Source organism: Littorina saxatilis, linkage group LG16, assembly GCF_037325665.1.
Source record: "Littorina saxatilis isolate snail1 linkage group LG16, US_GU_Lsax_2.0, whole genome shotgun sequence".
Taxonomy (NCBI): Eukaryota; Metazoa; Mollusca; class Gastropoda; order Littorinimorpha; family Littorinidae; genus Littorina; species Littorina saxatilis.
Window position 1 is genome coordinate 29029882 of NC_090260.1, and position 10000 is coordinate 29039881.

Sequence of the window (10000 nt, forward strand, 5' to 3'; positions counted from 1 at the left end):
AAGTTTTCGAGTTCGAGTTCGAGTTCGAGTTCATCCTGAACTCAGGTCAAAAATGAGTTACTTCTCTTCGGGTCTCATTCTATACCTGACAGGATGCCTTGGTTTTCTTTTCCCAGTCAACTGTTGTTGGAAGACAATCTACAATTCATGTTGGGGAAGTTCGTATACAATTGTTTTCTTAAAAAAACATAATGATTTATGCTGTTGTTTATGTACATGACTGTATGTGTCTTATAAACCTAAATGGTTTCATGACAATAAACTATATTCTTATTCTTATTCTTATTCTATTTTTCGCATGCACGCACACGCACGCACACACACACACACACACACACACATACACCTACACACACACACACACACACACACACACACACACACACACACACGCGCGCAAACTCACACACACACACACACACACACACACACACACACACACACACACACACACACACACACACCAAGCATGAGATTGTAACAAAGCGCCTGTGGGTTGAAGTATCATACTCCTTTTATTATCATCCTTACTGTACTGTAAAGCACATGAAGACCGTTGATGGGACTCGCGCCAGAGAAAAGTTAGTTATTACAGTATTATTAGAAGTAATAGTAGTAGTAGTAGTAGTAATAGTATTCACTAGTAGTAAATAATAATAGTACTACTGCTGTAAGGGTAAAGGAGTGGGATATTATTATTATTATCATTATTATTATTTAAGTTATTGAGACATCCCAGTGCACTAAGGGATTTATAGAGCAAATCGAGAAAATTCATTATTGAACGAAGCGCATAGCGCTGAGTTCAATAATTATTTTCGAGATTTGCTCTATAAATCCCTTAGTGCACTGGGATTGTTTCAATAACGATATTGTCAGTACCGCCATAGAAAAAAGAAGATTCCAAGCGCACATTTTGCAACGCGCATTTGAATAGGCATAACTGTGTGGTCAGGTCGTGTACAGTAAAGATCTACTTTTGTGTGGGGTGTCTCAAGTGTGTCGTGCTTTCGTCACACGCATTTTAATTTCTGTTGGTAAATTCCAGTGTAGCGTTAATCTGAACAGTGATGATCTTTCAGAGAGACCTCATTTGAACTCGGAGAAAGGGCTGTGCTCTTCATTATTTGCGATTCGAAACCTCCAGTCGAGCTTCGACGGATTGACTGTGCGGAGTGACTCCCCTTGAATTGACTCGAAGCCGCGGGACTCGACGGTTCGCACATTCTCAAAACAAATGTGGCATATTTTCGTGTTGTATCTTCATTCATCGGGGAGTCTGATACTAAATATGAACGGTAAGAATGCTCTGAACCCTACACGTATTATATCCCCATCGTTTTTTTCGTTCACATTTGCCCAACATGTTAATTTGCTGAGCGGGGTTTATGTCGTCTGCTAGGGCAATCAAACCACTGCATGCAGTCTGCACTGACTGAGTCTGCACGCACGAGGCACGCTGGTAATAAGTCTTATAATGGTAAGAACGTTCTGAACCCTACACGTTTTCGATTACGATTGTTCTTGCCTTGAAATAATAATTCGGAAACTATTCATTTACTGAACTGATGCAGTCGTATTTCAGTGTAGTCAGTGCGGCTACGTATGACAGAGTCGATCGAGTCAGTCTTCCAAACTGGTCTAGCTGGTGGTACGTTGTCGGAATAACACTTGTGTTTTCTGATAGCGGGTGGGAATTTTATATTAACTCATCATTTGGTAATGTGGATGATAAGCTACATGCCACTAACACGATGAGAAGAATCTATGCAAGTCGGCGAGAATTAGATGAAACCCAGCGGCTTCTATTTTTAGATCAGTGGCAGCCGCACTGTGGCACAGGCACATGCAATCTGTCAGAAAAAAACCACTTCTGCTTTAATTGAGAAGTAGGGAATTTATGGTCATTTGGTATTGTGGAGAATATAAGCTACATGTCAGTAATTAATTCTGAGGATGAGAGCACAGTCTTGCTTAGGTAAAGGGCGTAAGAATACTCCAAGAGTGCGCTAACAGTTTTAGCGCATCGCCATTAGCCAATCAACTGGTTCACATCAGTCATGTGACACCAGTACTTACTGACAATTATTATTATTATTATTATTATGGGGAGCTTATATAGCGCGACTGAACCACAACTGTGCTCTCCGCGCTTTACATATTAATTTCTGCCGTTTGAAATGGAATTTTTTACAGACAGACAGACAAACAGACATTTTTTACACACAATATATAACGCATTCACATCGACCAGCAAACTTCAAGCCTATTAGGCGAACATTGACCTTTCACGGCCCATTATTCCAAGTCAAACGGGTATTTGGTGGACATTTTTATCTATGCCTATACAATTTTGCCAGGAAAGACCCTTTTGTCAATCGTGGGATCTTTAACGTGCACACCCCAATGTAGTGTACACGAAGGGACCTCGGTTTTTCGTCTCATCCGAAAGACTAGCACTTGAACCCACCACCTAGGTTAGGAAAGGGGGGAGAAAATTGCGGCCTGACCCAGGGTCGAATACGCGGATACGTCGATCGATCGGAGCTTTTACACAAGCTTCTGTGGTTTTAACTCACAGCAAACCTAATCAAGGAGATGTCAATAGCCGTGTGTGTGTGTGTGAGAGAGAGAGAGAGAGAGAGAGAGAGAGAGAGAGAGAGAGAGAGAGAGAGAGAGATTGAGAGAGACAGAGAGAGACATTGAGATAGAGAGAGACATTGAGAGAGAGAGAGAGAGCGAGACATTGAGAGAGAGAGAGAGAGAGAGAGAGAGAGAGAGAGAGAGAGAGAGAGAGAGAGACACATACACACGCGCACACACACACACTCCCCCCCATCCAACACACACATATCTCAGATTGGTAGACAACGTATTAGTGATTGTATTCCTTTTATTGTATGTACATCCAACAATGCAACTTGCACATGAATCATAGCCTACATAAGCAACTTAATGCGAGTCACAACGAACTGCTGGTAAATCGCAATCCCTCATTCAGCAGTTTTCCGCGTTATAGCGACAACAAGAAAAAAGCGATGCTTATTAAAACAATATATCCAAACAAAACAAAAAAAACAATCATATGAGTAAGATAAACAAAACAGAAATGAAAATAAATTTCCCAAACCAGAATTAACAAAGACGGAAGCAAAACACAAAATGGCCAAAGTTGCCTGGTGTCACTGGGAAACAGAATTAAAAACAGAAGGCAATGCCCATGGTTGGCTTATTCTGCCCCGACAAACAAAACAAAACAGGCCTACACTCCCCAACCCCCTCCTTAAAATACTTCGCAGAATTCGCACGGATGGATGCGCTTACAAGTTCTTTCCCCGTCTCTGTGAATGTGGACAGTTGCTATCTTTTTTACACCTCTTTGACCGCTGCCAATCACTCCAACAAGATTTCCGCAACCTACACACCCTTGTCAACGAACACAAACTGAAACCCCATGAGTTTTTAGATAAACATTGCACGCTTCAATGGAAGCCAGCATACACCCTGTGTCTCTCAATATATAAGGCTGAAATAGGACATCTGTTCTGAAAACCTCATCCCCTTTCCTCCTTCCCACCCCTCAATCCTCTCTCCCACCGACCCCTTACCCCCCCCCCCCTCCCCTCCCACGCCCAACAACTAAAGCGTCTAAAACACAAAGCATAGCTATACTCAATTGATCAAACACGGCTTAAGCACATACTGCCCTCCTACCTGAACTTAAGTTCCCCATTCTGATATATTTTTTAGCAAGTTGCTTCAATATTTTCCTTTGGCTAAAAATTAATTGAGATTTTTTTTTATTTTTATTATTTTTTTATTTTATTTATTTATTTATTTATTTTTTATTTTTTTATTTTATAACTTATTCAGCCACACATATAAACATATCCTACATACATAAAAAGCAAATAAGCTTACAAAACCGCTCCAGTCCAACCACATTCCGCGTACACAATCATTACTTCCATCCCCATTTCGAAATATCGCAACAACAGACCTCCAGATATATAACACGATCATATGTGTTCTCTGTTTGCATGTTTGTCCAGTGTCTTGTCCCCACATAAAGCATATTAACTCTACCTGTCCCAAGATAGGCCAAATGGTTCTAAGAGGACGTTAAAACTAATTATCATCATCTTTCCCCGGTGTGTTTATTCTTGTGTTTCCGCAAGCTGCCATGGCAGAAGTAAGCCTTGTCACAGCCAGGCACGTCGCACTTGTATCTCCTGGGTCTGGTTTCTAAGTGCATGTCTTTGTGCACCGACAGATTGCAAGATTGGGCGAACACTGGTACTGCACACGCGTACGTTTTCCTCGGAGCGGTCTTTAGCTTGTTTGTGAGGTTAAATTCAACAGGAACAAATTCCTATCCCACATAAAAGTTAAAACCCTCAGCGAGTCTATGTTGATTTATGCAAGAATCCTTTGGTTATTTCTATGTTTGTAGTGTGTGTTGTCCAGGGGCGGATTAGGGGGGGTGGGGGTTACAGGGGTTCCGGACCCCCCTCCCCCCCCCCCCGGTTGTTAAAAAAAAATAATAATACTAACTTTAAAAGAAATAATGAGTGGCTGTTGACACCAGTAACTGTTGATCATGTTTAAAATCAAGGATAAGCCATAAATTGTTCATAAAATAGCTAAAACTCTTCAGCTTCTGGGGGGCAAGGCACCCCAGACCCCCCCCCCCCCCAACGGGGCCTTGCCCACGTACCCCCACAAGGGGTCTACCTCTGGACCCCCGGTTGTAATCCCCCCCCCCCCTCCGGCTTAACTGCTCTGCCCCTGTTGTCTGTCTGCTTAAATTCAACCCGAATACATTCCTATCTCACATAGAACCCTTAGCGAGTCGATTTACGCAGGAATCCGTTGGTTATTATATTTAGTCAAGTTTTGACTAAATATTTTAACATCGAGGGGGAATCGAAACGAGGGTCGTGGTGTATGTGCGTGTGTGTGTGCGTGTGTGTGTGTGTCTGTGTGTGTGTGTGTGTGTGTGTGTGTGTGTGTGTGTGTGTGTAGAGCGATTCAGACTAAACTACTGGACCGATCTTTATGAAATTTGACATGAGAGTTCCTGGGTATGAAATCCCCGAACGTTTTTTTCATTTTTTTGATAAATGTCTTTGATGACGTCACATCCGGCTTTTCGTGAAAGTTGAGGCGGCACTGTCACGCCCTCATTTTTCAACCAAATTGGTTGAAATTTTGGTCAAGTACTCTTCGACGAAGCCCGGGGTTCGGTATTGCATTTCAGCTTGGTGGCTTAAAAATTAATTAATGACTTTGGTCATTAAAAATCTGAAAATTGTAAAAAAAAATAAAAATTTATAAAACGATCCAAATTTACGTTTATCTTATTCTCCATCATTTGCTGATTCCAAAAACATATAAATATGTTATATTCGGATTAAAAACAAGCTCTGAAAATTAAATATATAAAAATTATTATCAAAAAAATTTTTTCGAAATCAATTTAAAAACACTTTCATCTTATTCCTTGTCGGTTCCTGATTCCAAAAATATATAGATATGATATGTTTGGATTAAAAACACGCTCAGAAAGTTAAAACAAAGAGAGGTACAGAAAAGCGTGCTATCCTTCTCAGCGCAACGAATACCCCGCTCTTCTTGTCAATTCCACGTGCACTGCCTTTGCCACGGGCGGTGGAGTGACGATGCTACGAGTATACGGTCTTGCTGCGTTGCGTTGCGTTCAGTTTCATTCTGTGAGTTCGACAGCTACTTGACTAAATATTGTATTTTCGCCTTACGCGACTTGTTTTTATTGTGTGTGTGTGTGTTTGTTTGTGCGGTTTAATTCGACCCAAACACAATCGTGTACAGGGCCGGACCAAATGAGTTGTAAGGGGGGAGTTCCTCCTTTTTGGGGGGGGGCAAATCAGCGAAGTGGCAGGCGCGCGAACTAGGGGGGTCCGGGGGCATGCTCCCCCAGAAAAGTTTTGAAAAACGGTTAAAATCTGTGCAATCTGGTGCATTCTGGGCCTTGTTTTGAGGGTTAAGAGCAGCATTGTTTTGGTGCTAAAACTAGTAAAAAAAAAAAAAAACCCACTCAAAGCAAGGTACATGCTTTTTCCAGGGGTGGGGTTCCGGAACCCCTGGAACCCCCCCCTGGGTCCGGCCCTGGTGTACACTACATCAGTTCATGAGCCGGTGGCGCTGAATCGAACTCGCATGGCTAAGGCTACAGCCTTCATTTTATTTTCAGTCTAACTCTCAGTCTAGCTATTATCTCAAGATGCCAAGCACTTACCTGCGACATCATTTTGAGCGGGTGAACAATAACGACTTATCTGCATTCTTTGAAAACATAAAAACAATGTTCTGTGTTGCAGCCGAGTTTCTCTCTCGGACAAGGAAACTCAAATTTCGTTGACAGCACTGTCCCTTGGAGAAAAACAAGGGAGTGTAATCTGACATTGATTTGCCCCTGATATACGCAGTCGCTTCCCTTCGTATAGTGACACAAGGAACTTAGTCGATAAATATCGACAGGGGGACGACTAATGGTTTAAATGTGAAATGTGTGTATAATAATGGGTGTGGGTCTGAAATGAAGTTAGGTAGTAGTTAACATTTGTTTTGAATAATTATTGGTATTTTGACAATGTGGGTAGCATGGAAATGTAAGCATTTGAATGTAAGTCTTAGGTACCATTGTACCCAGGAAGAGAGACCAGAGATAGGAGTAGGTTGCAATAGCTTGTGTGGTCTTTGAGTTTTGTTTTTGGAAAGATATTGTTAAAGAAAAAGAAGACAATTACAGTAATGCAATATTTATTGTGAAAACCAACGATTGTACAAAGAACATGTGAAGCAACATTATGTCTATGATGGTGTGAAGAAAATTAGTTATGATTTATACTATTATTGTTTAGACTTGAGACTGACAGTGTTGTGACGAGCGTTGGCTAATGGTAACGAGTACATATGTGTGTAGTTGTGGTGTGTGTGTGTGTGTTTGCGCGTTGGTTTGGATTATGGGTGTAATTTGTAAAACAGATGTGACAGTAATAATGGACACGCACGTTTTTGAAAAAAACAATATAAAATTTTGAACCATGAGATCTTTATTAAATAATAAACTGAACATCAGCAAAACATCAAAGCAATTATTAATAAGGTTTGAAAAGCTTGACTTACTATGTTAAATAGTGGATTGAAGGCTGAAAACGTCATTTACAAATTACATCTGAGATAGGGAGGGCGGGTGGGGGAAGTGCTGAAAGTGTGGATGAGAATAAAAAATAAAACAAATGCTGAGTGACAACAGGGAGGTTAAAGGCTGCCCTTTTCGTAGCGTTCATTAATTAATTCCTATTGTTTACATGTGCCAATAATGTTATAAAACTGTACCTAAGGGGACATAATAACGATTGGCTGTAGCTTTCGAACACAGAAAAAATTATTTCAGTATTGAGAGAGAGAGAGAGAGAGAGAGAGAGAGAGAGAGAGAGAGAGAGAGAGAGAGAGAGAGAGAGAGAGAGAGAGAGAGAGAGAGAGAAAGATGATGATGATGATGATGATGATGATGATGATGATGGAACTTTATTTTTCAAGGATAGAGGTTTAAGGCTACGCCTGTTCTTACAACTGGTCCTTACTTCTAATACAAATTTCTAATTAATAAAAACAAGTGAAGCAACCGGACAAATAAGCAAACTAAACGAACAAACAAGGAAATAAACATAAAGAGAGAGAGAGAGAGAGAGAGAGAGAGAGAGAGAGAGAGAGAGAGAGAGAGAGAGTGAGATGGAGAGAGAGAGAAAGAGAAAGAGAGAGAGAGAGAGAGAGAGAGAGAGAGAGAGAAAGAGAGAGAGAGACACAGACACAGACACAGACGCAGACGCAGACGCAGACGCAGACGCAGATAGTTTATTCAATAGGCCATAGCCCCTTATGAAGGGGTGTGAACAAACGGTTCACATTGCATATAAATTAAACTCAACAGGTGCACACAAAAAAGGTACAAAATAATAATCGCACAACACATACATTACATGGCATTTAACTAGGAGGTTACAACATCTCTTAATTTAAAGACACAGAGAGACACAGAGAGAGACAGAGACAAAGACAGAGACAGAGACAGAGTCTGAGCGTGATTACGAGCGTTCGTGCGTGCTTTACGTGAGTTTGTGTGTCAATGTGTTCGCACACAGTTTCATTGCCAAATGCATAGTGCAACAATACAACGTGATGATATTATTTGTATTCGCACCAGAGAGGTTTTGACACGGAGGGGCGTTTCTGTTGAGTGATACCTGTCATGTGGTTTATTTCAAAGTTTGACTGACTTATCAACAAACGCTCGAATAAAAACCATTGAAATCCTGCCGCGGCATTGACCCATTTCGTTTTAATGAAAAGTTGCTGATGGATAGATGTTGAAACTGCCATATGAACAGGACCTACTGATAATTACTTGCCTGTAAAAAAATAAGTAATACACGAATAGAAAAGCAATAAGTAACTCTGCCGTGTTAACCCGTTTGGAGTCAACAAAGGGTCGCCGACAGCTACAGTGAAATTTTAGTTTTAAGACTTCTGAAATCTAAGTTGCATAACAGAGAGAGAGTCTTAACACAAAGAAAAATGTACATAGTTTTTGAAGAAAAGTCGGTGGAAACAAGGTATGAAACAAGGTTTTAAGATCATGTTTGTCTCAAATGTTTGATGTTACACCGGCAGTCTAAAACGAAAAAAAGTAACATTTTTTGGTAACTGCTATGAAAATAGTGCATCAATCCCTACTTCAAATCAAACAAATGAACAAACAAAAAGCAATAAGCACCCCTCATCCAAACACACGCTCATAAAGGTACACATGCATCCTCGATCTTTTTCTTTTACTTGTCCACTACATAAAATGACATAATGTTTATTACTAAAAATCGTTTATCTAAACCAAAAAGTTACCTATCATTTTGACATTCGCTAAAAAGAACCAAGATGAAATGTTTTATCAGTGCAATAAAAGAGGGCCCACGATTGGCCCGCGTTCGGGTTCACGCGTGCAAACGGAAAAGAACTTCGTGATCAACACGACAGAGTTCCGGTATGTCACATACCCCTCAAATCACAACCAACCCATCCCGCTCCCCCCCCCACCACCCCCCACCCCACCTCACCCACCCTCACCGGCCCGGACAAGATGTTTAACTTTTATTTTTTCAATTCAGATCAAGCTATTTCACAAGATTTGAAATTACACATTTAAACCCCGTCAGCTTCTAAGACCTACACGTCCACGTAAGTTTTGAGCATATCGCGGAGACCACCATGCACACAAAAATTGAATCGGTCCCGCACACTCAGCCGAATAGGTTGAAGCAAAAGTGACTAAAATACAACTTCTAGTATAATGAACTTCTGGTTGAAGGGATTGTGTGGGAGTGGCGAAGTTGCTTTTTGAAAATACGACCACAAAATCAACCTTCCAAAAACACACTACCAGAATGAAACAAGAAATTCCTCCGAGGTAGGAAAAACACCCCCGTCCTTACCATTCTCACCGCCACCAACTGAGAAGGTTATTTCCCTTTGACCATTAATATGTCCCTCTATAAGTCCTTGTAGAATCTTAATCCACCAATAACTCCCTAACCGTGTGTTTGACTGGTCCCAATTTTTGTAAGGACCGTCTCAGGAATGTATAGAACCTGTTCACAAAGTTTGGTGACGATCCGTCCGTTCATTTTTGAGATCTATATGCGAACACAAACACACAAACACACAAACAAACAAACAAACACATCGACCGAATCCTATACACACCCCTATACCGGGGGTGTAAAGACGAGAAGTCACGGACAAAATTAGCTATCATTCGCTCAAGTCATAAAGGGTTAACTCAACAACTTTTGCTCATGACTATTCATATTATTATGCACATACGTGGTTGCGTCAAAAGCGCACATCAGACACAGCAGCAAGTTTTACCGAGCAACATACGGCAATAAGGAATCTGATATAC

At 41.0% G+C, this 10000-nt stretch overlaps 1 protein-coding gene across 1 annotated transcript in view; it reads left to right on the top strand.

Moving 5' to 3' along the window:
- The first annotated feature begins 9939 nt into the window (after positions 1-9939).
- LOC138950780 (uncharacterized) overlaps positions 9940-10000 on the top strand; it is a 33172-nt gene continuing 33111 nt past the window's right edge. Inside the window, exon 1 of the mRNA XM_070322505.1 lies at positions 9940-10000. This exon is cut by the window's right edge and continues 5 nt beyond it. The gene's annotated coding sequence lies outside the window, so the exon portion shown is untranslated.